Genomic DNA, 11473 nt, shown 5'->3' on the forward strand with positions numbered 1-11473 from the left:
GACAGGGACAGGGACAAGACAAGACAGAGACAGAGACAGGGACAGGGACAGGGACAGGGACAGGGACAGAGACAGGGACAGGGACAGGGACAGGACAGGGACAGAGACAGGGACAGGGACAGGGACAGGACAGGGACAGGGACAGGGACAGGGACAGGAGACAGGGACAGGGACAGGGACAGGGACAGGGAAGGAGACAGGGACAGGGACAGGGACAGGGACAGGGACAGGGATAGGGACAGGGACAGGGACAGGGACAGGACAGGGACAGGACAGGGACAGGGACAGGGACAGGGACAGGGACAGGGACAGGACAGGGACAGGGACAGGGACAGGGACAGGACAGACAGAGACAGGGACAGGGACAGGACAGGGACAGGGACAGGGACAGGGACAGGGACAGGGACAGGGACAGGGACAGGACAGGGACAGGGACAGGACAGGGACAGGGACAGGACAGGACAGGGACAGGACAGGGACAGGGACAGGACAGGGACAGGACAGGGACAGGGACAGGGACAGGGACAGGGACAGGGACAGGGACAGGGACAGGGACAGAGACAGAGACAGAGACAGAGACAGGGACAGGGACAGGGACAGGGACAGGGACAGGGACAGGGACGGGGCAGGGACAGAGACAGAGACAGGGACAGGGACAGGGACAAGGACAGAGACAGGGACTGGGACAGGGACAGAGACAGAGACAGGGACAGGGACAGGGACAGAGACAGAGACAGAGACAGGGACTGGGACAGAGACAGAGACAGAGACAGAGACAGGGACAGAGACAGGGACAGAGACAGGGACAGAGACAGGGACAGGGACAGGGACAGGGACAGGGACAGGGACAGGGACAGGGACAGAGACAGGGACAGGGAGAGGGACAGGGACAGGGACAGAGACAGAGACAGGGACAGGGACAGGGACAGGGACAGGGACAGGGACAGGGACTGGGACAGGGGACAGGGACAGGGACAGGGACAGGGACAGGGACAGGACAGGGACAGGGACAGGACAGGGACAGGGACAGGGACAGGGAACAGGGACAGGACAGGGACAGGGACAGAGACAGAGACAGGGACAGGGACAGGGACAGGGACAGGGACAGGACAGGACAGGGACAGAGACAGAGACAGAGACAGGACAGGGACAGGGACAGGGACAGGGACAGGGACAGGGACAGGGACAGGGACAGGACAGACAGGGACAGGGACAGGACAGGGACAGGGACAGGACAGGGACAGGGACAGGGACAGGGACAGAGACAGGGACAGGGACAGGGACAGGGACAGGGACAGGGACAGGGACAGAGACAGTGAAAGAGACTGGGACAGGGACAAGGACAGGAGAGGGACAGGGACAGGGACAGGGACAGGGACAGGGACAGTGACAGGGACAGGGACAGGGACACGGACAGGGAAAGGGACAGGGACAAGGACAGAGACAGGGACAGGGACAGGGACAGGGACAGGGACAGGGACAGGGACAGGGACAGGGACAGGGACAGGTACAGAGACAGGGACAGGGACAGGGACAGGGACAGGGACAGGGACAGGGACAGGGACAGGGACAGGACAGGGACAGGACAGAGACAGGGACAGGGACAGGGACAGGGACAGGACAGGGACAGGGACAGGGACAGGGACAGGACAGGGACAGGGACAGGGACAGGGACAGGGACAGGGACAGGGACAGGACAGGGACAGGGACAGGGACAGGGACAGGGACAGGGACAGAGACAGGGACAGGGACAGGGACAGGGACAGGGACAGGGACAGGGACAGGGACAGGGACAGAGACAGAGACAGAGACAGGACAGGGACAGGGACAGGGACAGGGACAGGGACAGGGACAGGGACAGGACAGGGACAGGGACAGGGACAGGGACAGGGACAGGGACAGGGACAGGGACAGGGACAGGGACAGGGACAGGGACAGGGACAGGACAGGGACAGACAGGGACAGGGACAGGACAGGGACAGGGACAGGGACAGGGGGGACAGGGACAGGACAGGGACAGGACAGGGACAGGGACAGGGACAGGGACAGGGACAGGGACAGGGACAGGACAGGGACGGGACAGGGACAGGGACAGGGACAGGGACAGGGACAGGGACAGGGACAGGGACAGGGACACAGACAGAGACAGGGACAGGGACAGGGACAGGGACAGGGACAGGGCAGGGACAGGGACAGGGACAGGGACAGGGACAGGACAGGGACAGAGACAGAGACAGGGACAGGGACAGGGACAGGACAGGACAGGGACAGAGACAGGGACAGGGACAGGGACAGAGACAGGACAGGGACAGGGACAGGGACAGGGACAGGGACAGGGACAGGGACAGGACAGGGACAGGGACGGGACAGGGACAGGGACCGGGACAGGGACAGGGACTGGGACAGGGACAGGGACAGGGACAGTGACAGGGACAGGGACAGGGACAGGGACAAGGACAGCGACAGGGACAGGGACAGGGACAGGGACAGGGACAGGGAAAGGGACAGGGACAGGGACAGGGACAGGGACTGAGACAGGGACAGGGACAGGGACAGGGACAGGGACAGGGACAGGGACAGGGACAGGGACAGGGACAGGGACAGGGACAGAGACAGGAGACAGGGACAGGACAGGGACAGGACAGGGACAGGGACAGGGACAGGGACAGGGACAGGGACAGGGACAGGGGCAGAGACAGATACAGGGACATGGACATGGACATAGACAGAGACAGGGACTGGGACATGGACATGGACATGGACATGGACATGGACATGGACATGGACAGGGACAGAGACAGGGACAGGGACAGAGACAGAGACAGAGACATAGACAGGGACTGGGACAGGGACAGTGTCAGGGACAGAGACAGAGACAGAGACAGAGACAGAGACAGGCACAGAGACAGGGACGGCGACAGGGACAGAGTCTGGGACAGGGTCAGGGACAGAGACAGAGACAGAGACAGGGACGGGGACAGGGACAGGGACAGAGACAGAGACAGGGACAGGGACTGGGACAGGGACAGGGACAGGGACTGGGACTGGGACTGGGACTGGGACAGGGACTGGGACAGGGACAGGGACAGGGACAGGGACTGGGACAGGGACAGGGACAGGGACAGTGACAGAGACAGAGACAGAGACAGGGACAGGGACAGGGACAGAGACAGGGACTGGGACAGGGACAGGGACAGGGACAGGGACAGGGACTGGGACAGGGACTGGGACAGGGACAGGGACAGGGACAGGGACAGGGACAGGAACAGGGACAGAGACAGGGACTGGGACAGGGACAGAGACAGAGAAGAAGACAGAGACAGGGACAGGGACAGGGAGAGAGACAGCGACAGAGACAGGGACAGGGACAGGGACAGAGACAGAGACAGAGACAGGGACTGGGACAGGGACAGGGACAGGGACAGGGACTGGGACTGGGACAGGGACTGGGGACTGGGACAGGACTGGGACTGGGACAGGACAGAGACAGAGACAGAGACAGAGACAGAGACAGAGACAGGGACAGGGACAGAGACAGAGACAGGGACAGGGACAGGACAGGGACAGGACAGGGACAGGACAGGGACAGGGACGGGACAGGGACAGAGACAGAGACAGAGACAGAGACAGAGACAGAGACAGAGACAGAGACAGAGACTGGGACAGGGACAGGGACAGGGACAGGGACAGGGACAGGGACAGGGACAGAGACAGAGACAGGGACAGAGACAGAGACAGGGACAGGGACAGAGACAGGGACAGAGACAGGGACAGAGACAGGGACAGAGACAGGGACAGAGACAGGGACAGGGACAGGGACAGGGACAGGGACAGAGACAGGGACAGAGACAGGGACAGAGACAGGGACAGAGACAGGGACAGAGACAGGGACAGGGACAGGGACAGAGACAGGGACAGGACAGGGACAGGACAGGGACAGGGACAGGGACAGGGACAGGGACAGGGACAGGGACAGGGACTGGGAAAGGGACAGGGACAGGGACAGGGACAGGGACAGGGACAGGGACAGGGACAGGGACAGGGACAGGGACTGGGACAGGGACAGGGACAGGGACAGGGACAGGGACAGGGACAGGGACAGTGACAGAGACAGAGACAGAGACAGAGACAGAGACAGGGACAGGGACAGGGACAGGGACAGGGACAGAGACAGAGACAGGGACAGGGACAGGGACAGGGAATGGGACAGGGACAGGGACTGGGACTGGGACTGGGACAGGGACAGGGACTGGGACTGGGACAGGGACAGGGACTGGCACGGGGACAGAGACAGGGACAGAGACAGAGACAGAGACAGAGACAGGGACAGGGACAGGGACAGGGACAGGGACAGGGACAGGGACAGGGACAGAGACAGAGACAGGGACAGGGACAGGGACAGGGACTGGGACAGGGACAGGGACAGGGACAGGGACTGGGACAGGGACAGGGACAGGGACAGGGACAGAGACAGAGACAGAGACAGAGACATAGACATAGACATAGACATAGAAAGTGGCAGGGACTGGGACAGGGACAGTAACAGAGACAGAGACAGGGACAGAAACAGGGACAGGGACAGAGACAGGGACAGGGACAGGACAGTAACAGAGACAGAGACAGAGACAGAAACAGGGACTGGGACAGAGACAGAAACAGGGACTGGGACAGTAACAGAGACAGAGACAGGGACAGAAACAGGACTGGGACAGGGACAGGGACAGGGACAGGGACAGGGACAGGGACAGGGACAGGGACAGGGACAGGGACAGGGACAGGGACAGGGACAGGGACAGGGACAGGGACGGAGACATAGACAGAGACAGGGACAGGGACTGGGACAGAGACAGAGACAGGGACAGGGACAGGGACATGGACATTGAAAGAGACAGTGACTGGGACAGGGACAGGGACAGAGACAGGGACAGGGACAGAGACAGGGACAGGGACAGGGACAGGGACAGGGACAGGGACAGGGACAGGGACAGGGACAGGGACAGGACAGGACAGGACAGGGACAGGGACAGGACAGGGACAGGGACAGGGACAGGGACAGGGACAGGGACAGGGACAGGGACAGGGACAGGGACAGGGACAGGGACAGGGACAGGGACAGGACAGGGACAGGACAGGACAGGGACAGGACAGGACAGACAGGGACAGGGACAGGACAGGGACAGGGACAGGGACAGGGGCAGGGACAGGGACAGGGACAGGGACAGGGACAGGGACAGGGACAGGGACAGGGACAGAGACAGAGACAGAGACAGAGACAGAGACAGAGACAGAGACTGAGACTGAGACTGGGACAGGGACAGGGACAGGGACAGAGACAGAGACAGAGACAGGGACAGCCACAGGGACAGGGACAGGGACAGGGACAGGGACAGAGACAGAGACAGAGACAGAGACAGGGACAGGGACAGGGACAGGGACAGGGACAGGGACAGGGACAGGGACAGAGACAGGGACAGGGACAGGGACAGGGACAGGGACAGGGACAGGGATTGGGACTGGGACTGGGACAGGGACAGGGACAGGGACAGAGACAGAGAGAGAGACAGGGACTGGGACAGGAAAGGGACAGAGACAGAGACAGAGACAGGGACTGGGACTGGGACAGGGACAGGGGCAGGGACAGTGACAGGTTCAGGGACAGGGACAGGGACAGGGACAGGGACAGGGACAGGGACAGCGACAGGGACAGCGACAGGGACAGCGACAGGGACAGCGACAGGGACAGCGACAGAGACTGGGACAGGGACAGCAGGGACAGGGACAGGGACAGGGACTTTGACAGGGACAGGGACAGAGACAGGGCCAGGGACAGGGACAGGGTCAGGGACAGGTACAGGGACAGTGACAGGGACAGGGACAGGGACAGGGACAGGTACAGGGACAGGGACAGGTACAGGTACAGGGACAGGGACAGGGACAGGGACAGGGACAGGGACAGGTACAGGGACAGGGACAGGGACAGGGACAGGGACTGGGACAGGGACTGGGACAGGGACTGGGACAGGGACTGGGACAGGGACAGGGACTGGGACAGGGACTGGGACAGGGACTGGGACAGGGACTGGGACTGGGACTGGGACAGAGACAGGTACAGGGACATTGACAGAGACAGACAAAGGGACAGGGACAGGGAAAGGGACAGGGACAGAGACAGAGACAGGGACAGAGACAGGGACAGGGTCAGGAACTGGGACAGGGGGGAAACAGGAACAGAGACAGGGACAGGGACAGGGACAGGGACAGAGACAGGGACAGGGACAGGGACAGGGACAGGGACAGGGACTGGGACTGGGACAGTGACAGAGACAGGGACAGGGACAGGGAGGGGACAGTGACAGAGACAGGGACAGGGACAGGGACTGGGACTGGGACTGGGACAGGGACAGAGACAGGGACAGGGACAGGGACAGGGACAGGGACAGGGTCAGGGACAGGGACAGGGACAGGGACAGGGACAGGGACAGGGACAGGGACAGGGACAGGGACAGGGACTGGGACAGGGACAGGGACAGGGACAGAGACAGAGACAGGGACAGGGACAGGGACAGGGACAGGGACAGGGACAGGGACAGGGATTGAAACAGGGAGTGGGACAGTGACAGAAACAGTGACAGAGACAGGGACACGGACAGGGTCAGAGACAGGTACAGGGACTGGGACAGGGACAGGGTCAGAGACAGTGGCAGGGACAGGGACAGGGACAGGGACAGGGACAGAGACAGGGACAGGGACAGGGACAGGGACAGGGACAGGGACAGAGACAGAGAAAGGTAGAGGGACAGGGACTGGGACAGGGACAGGGACTGGGACAGGGACTGGGACAGGGACAGAGACAGAGACAGGGACAGAGACAGGGAGTGGGACAGGGAGTGGGACAGTGACAGAGACAGTGAAAGAGACAGTGACAGAGACAGTGACAGTGACAGAGACAGGGAAAGGAACAGGGACAGGGACAGGGACAGGGACAGGGACAGGGTCAGGGACAGGGACAGGGACAGGGACAGGGACAGGGACAGGGACAGGGACAGGGACAGGGACAGGGACAGAGACAGAGACAGAGACAGGGACAGTGACAGAGAAAGGGACAGGGACAGGGACAGAGACAGGGACTGGGACTGGGACAGTGGCAGAGACAGAGACAGGGAAAGTAACAGTGACTGGGACAGCGACAGTGACAGAAACAGTGACATAGACATGGACAGTGACAGAGACAGAGACAGTGACAGGGACAGGGACAGAGACAGGGACAGGGAATGGTACAGGGACAGGGACTGGGACTGGGACAGGGACAGGGACAGGGACAGGGACTGGGACAGGGACTGGGACAGGGACTGGGAGAGGGACTGGGACAGGGACTGGGACAGGGACTGGGACAGGGACAGGGACAGGGACAGAGACAGAGACAGGGACAGGGACAGAGACAGGGACAGAGTCAGTGACAAGGACAGGGACAGGGACAGGGACAGTGACAGGGACAGGGACAGGGACAGGGACAGGGACAGGGACAGAGACAGAGACAGAGACAGAGACAGAGACATGGACAGGGACAGGGACAGGGACTGGGACAGGGAGAGGGACAGGGAGAGGGACAGGGACTGGGACAGGGACAGAGACAGGGACAGGGACAGGGACAGGGACAGGGACAGAGACAGAGACAGAGACTGGGACAGGGACTGGGACAGGGACTGGGACAGGGACAGGGACAGGGACAGAGACAGAGACAGAGACAGAGACAGGGACAGGGACAGGGACAGAGACAGAGACAGAGACAGAGACAGGGACAGGGACAGGGACAGGGACAGGGACAGAGACAGAGACAGAGACAGAGACAGGGACAGGGACAGAGACAGAGACAGAGACAGGGACAGGGACAGGGACAGTGTCAGGGACAGAGACAGAGACAGAGACAGGGACAGAGACAGGGACAGGGACAGGGACAGGGACAGGGACAGGGACAGGGACAGGGACAGGGACAGGGACAGGGACAGGGACATTGACAGAGACAGAGACAGAGACATGGACTGGGACAGGGAGAGGGACAGGGACTGGGACAGGGAGAGGGACAGGGAGAGGGACAGGGACTGGGACAGGGACAGGGACAGGGACAGGGACAGGGACAGAGACAGAGACAGAGACAGGGACAGGGACAGGGACAGAGACAGGGACAGGGACAGGAAAGGGACAGAGACAGAGACAGAGACAGAGACAGGGACAGGGACAGAGACAGAGACAGAGACAGAGACAGGGACTGGGACAGGGACAGTGTCAGGGACAGAGACAGAGACAGAGACAGAGACAGAGACAGGCACAGAGACAGGGACGGCGACAGGACAGACTGGACAGGGACAGGGACAGGACAGAGACAGAGACAGGACTGGGACGGGACAGGGACAGAGACAGGGACAGGGACAGGGACAGGGACAGGGACAGGGACAGGACAGGGACAGGGACAGGGACTGGGACAGGGACAGGGACAGGGACAGGGACTGGGACGGGGACGGGGACAGTGACAGAGACAGAGACAGAGACAGAGACAGGGACAGGGACAGGGACAGGGACAGGGACTGGGACTGGGACTGGGACTGGGACTGGGACTGGGACTGGGACAGGGACTGGGACTGGGACTGGGAATGGGACAGGGACAGGGACTGGGACGGGGACGGGGACAGTGACAGAGACAGAGACAGAGACAGAGACAGAGACAGGGACTGGGACGGGGACAGGGACAGGGACAGGGACAGGGACAGGGACAGGGACAGGGACAGGGACAGGGACTGGGACAGGGACTGGGACAGGGACTGGGACAGGGACTGGGACGGGGACAGTGACAGAGACAGAGACAGAGACAGAGACAGAGACAGAGACAGAGACAGAGACAGAGACAGAGACAGAGACAGAGACAGAGACTGGGACGGGGACAGGGACAGGGACAGGGACAGGGACAGGGACAGGGACAGAGTCAAGGACAGGGACAGGGACTGGGACAGGGACGGACAGGGACAGGGACAGGACAGGGACAGGGACAGGGACAGGGACAGGACTGGGACAGGGACAGGACAGAGACAGAGACAGAGACAGAGACAGAGACAGGGACAGGACAGGGACAGGGACAGGGACAGAGACAGGGACAGGGACAGGGACAGGGACAGAGACAGAGACAGAGACAGAGACAGAGACAGAGACAGAGACAGAGACAGGGACAGAGACAGGGACAGAGACAGGGACAGGGACAGGGACAGGGACAGGGACAGGGACAGAGACAGGGACAGAGACAGGGACAGAGACAGGGACAGGGACAGGGACAGGGACAGGGACAGGGACAGGGACAGGGACAGAGACAGAGACAGGGACAGGGACAGGAACAGGGACAGGGACAGGGACAGAGACAGGGACAGGGACAGGGACAGGGACAGGGACAGGGACAGGGACAGAGACAGAGACAGAGACAGAGACAGGGACAGGACAGGGACAGGACAGGGACAGAGAAAGAGACAGGGACAGGGACAGGACAGGGACAGGGACAGGGACAGGGACAGGGACAGGGACAGGGACAGGGACAGGGACAGGGACAGGGACAGGGACAGGGACAGGGACAGGGACAGAACAGAGACAGAGACAGAGACAGGGACAGGGACAGGACAGGGACAGAGACAGAGACAGAGACAGAGACAGAGACAGAGACAGGGACAGGACAGGACAGGGACAGGGACAGGACGGGACAGGGACAGGGACTGGGACAGGGACAGGACAGGGACAGGGACAGGGACAGGGACAGGGACAGGGACAGGGACAGAACAGAGACAGAGACAGAGACAGGGACTGGGACAGGACGGGACAGAGACAGAGACAGAGACAGGACAGAGACAGAGACAGGACAGGGACTGGGACAGGGACAGGGACAGAGACAGAGACAGAGACAGGGACAGGGACAGGGACAGGGACAGGGACAGGGACAGGGACAGGGACTGGGACAGGGACTGGGACGGGGACAGTGACAGAGACAGACACAGAGACAGGGACTGGGACGGGGACAGGGACAGGGACAGGGACAGGGACAGGGACAGGGACAGAGACAGAGACAGGGACAGGGACAGGGACAGGGACAGGGACAGGGACAGGGACTGGGACTGGGACTGGGACAGGGACAGGGACAGGGACAGGGACTGGGACAGGGACTGGGACAGGGACAGGGACAGTGACAGGGACAGGGACAGGGACAGGGACAGAGACAGGGACAGAGACAGGGACAGGGACAGGGACTGGGACAGGGACAGGGACTGGGACAGGGACTGGGACAGGGACAGAGACAGAGACAGGGACAGAGACAGGGAGTGGGACAGTGACAGAGACAGTGACAGTGACAGGGACAGGGACAGGGACAGGGACAGGGACAGGGACAGGGACAGAGACAGAGACAGAGACAGGGACAGGGACAGGGACAGGGACAGGGACAGAGACAGAGACAGGGACAGGGACAGGGATCCGGGGACAGAGACAGCGACAGTGGACCGGGAGTGACAGAGAAAGGGACAGGGACAGGGACAGGGACAGGGACTGGGACTGGGACAGTGGCAGAGACAGAGACAGTTAAAGGAACAGTGACTGGGACAGGGACAGGGACAGGGACAGGGACAGGGACAGGGACAGAGACAGGAACAGAGACAGAGACAGGGACAGGGACAGGACAGGGACAGGGACAGGGACAGGGACAGGGACAGGGACAGGGACAGGACAGGACAGGGACAGGGACAGGGACAGGGACAGGACAGGGACAGGGACAGGGACAGGGACAGGGACAGGACACAGGGACAGGGACAGGGACAGGACAGAGACAGAGACATGGACAGGGACAGGACAGGGACAGGGACTGGGACAGGGACAGGGACAGGCACAGGGACAGGGACAGGGACAGGGACAGGGACAGGGACAGGGACAGGGACAGGGACAGAGACAGAGACAGAGACAGAGACTGGGACAGGGACTGGGACAGGGACAGGGACAGGGACAGGGACAGGGACAGAGACATTGACAGAGACAGAGACAGGGACAGGGACAGAGACAGAGACAGAGACAGAGACAGAGACAGAGACAGAGACAGCGACAGGGACAGGGACAGGGACAGAGACAGAGACAGAGACAGAGACAGAGACAGGGACAGAGACAGGGACGGCGACAGGGACAGAGTCTGGGACAGTGTCAGGGACAGTGACAGAGACAGAGACAGGGACTGGGACGGGGACAGGGACAGGGACAGAGACAGAGACAGGGACAGGGACAGGGACAGGGACAGGGACTGGGACAGGGACAGGGACAGGGACAGGGACAGGACAGGGACAGGACAGGGACAGGGACTGGACAGGGACAGGGGGACAGGGACAGGGACAGGGACAGTGACAGAGACAGGGACAGAGACAGGACAGGGACAGGACAGGGACAGGGACAGGGACAGGGACAG

Source organism: Carcharodon carcharias (genome assembly GCF_017639515.1).
Source record: "Carcharodon carcharias isolate sCarCar2 chromosome 27 unlocalized genomic scaffold, sCarCar2.pri SUPER_27_unloc_20, whole genome shotgun sequence".
NCBI lineage: Eukaryota > Metazoa > Chordata > Chondrichthyes > Lamniformes > Lamnidae > Carcharodon > Carcharodon carcharias.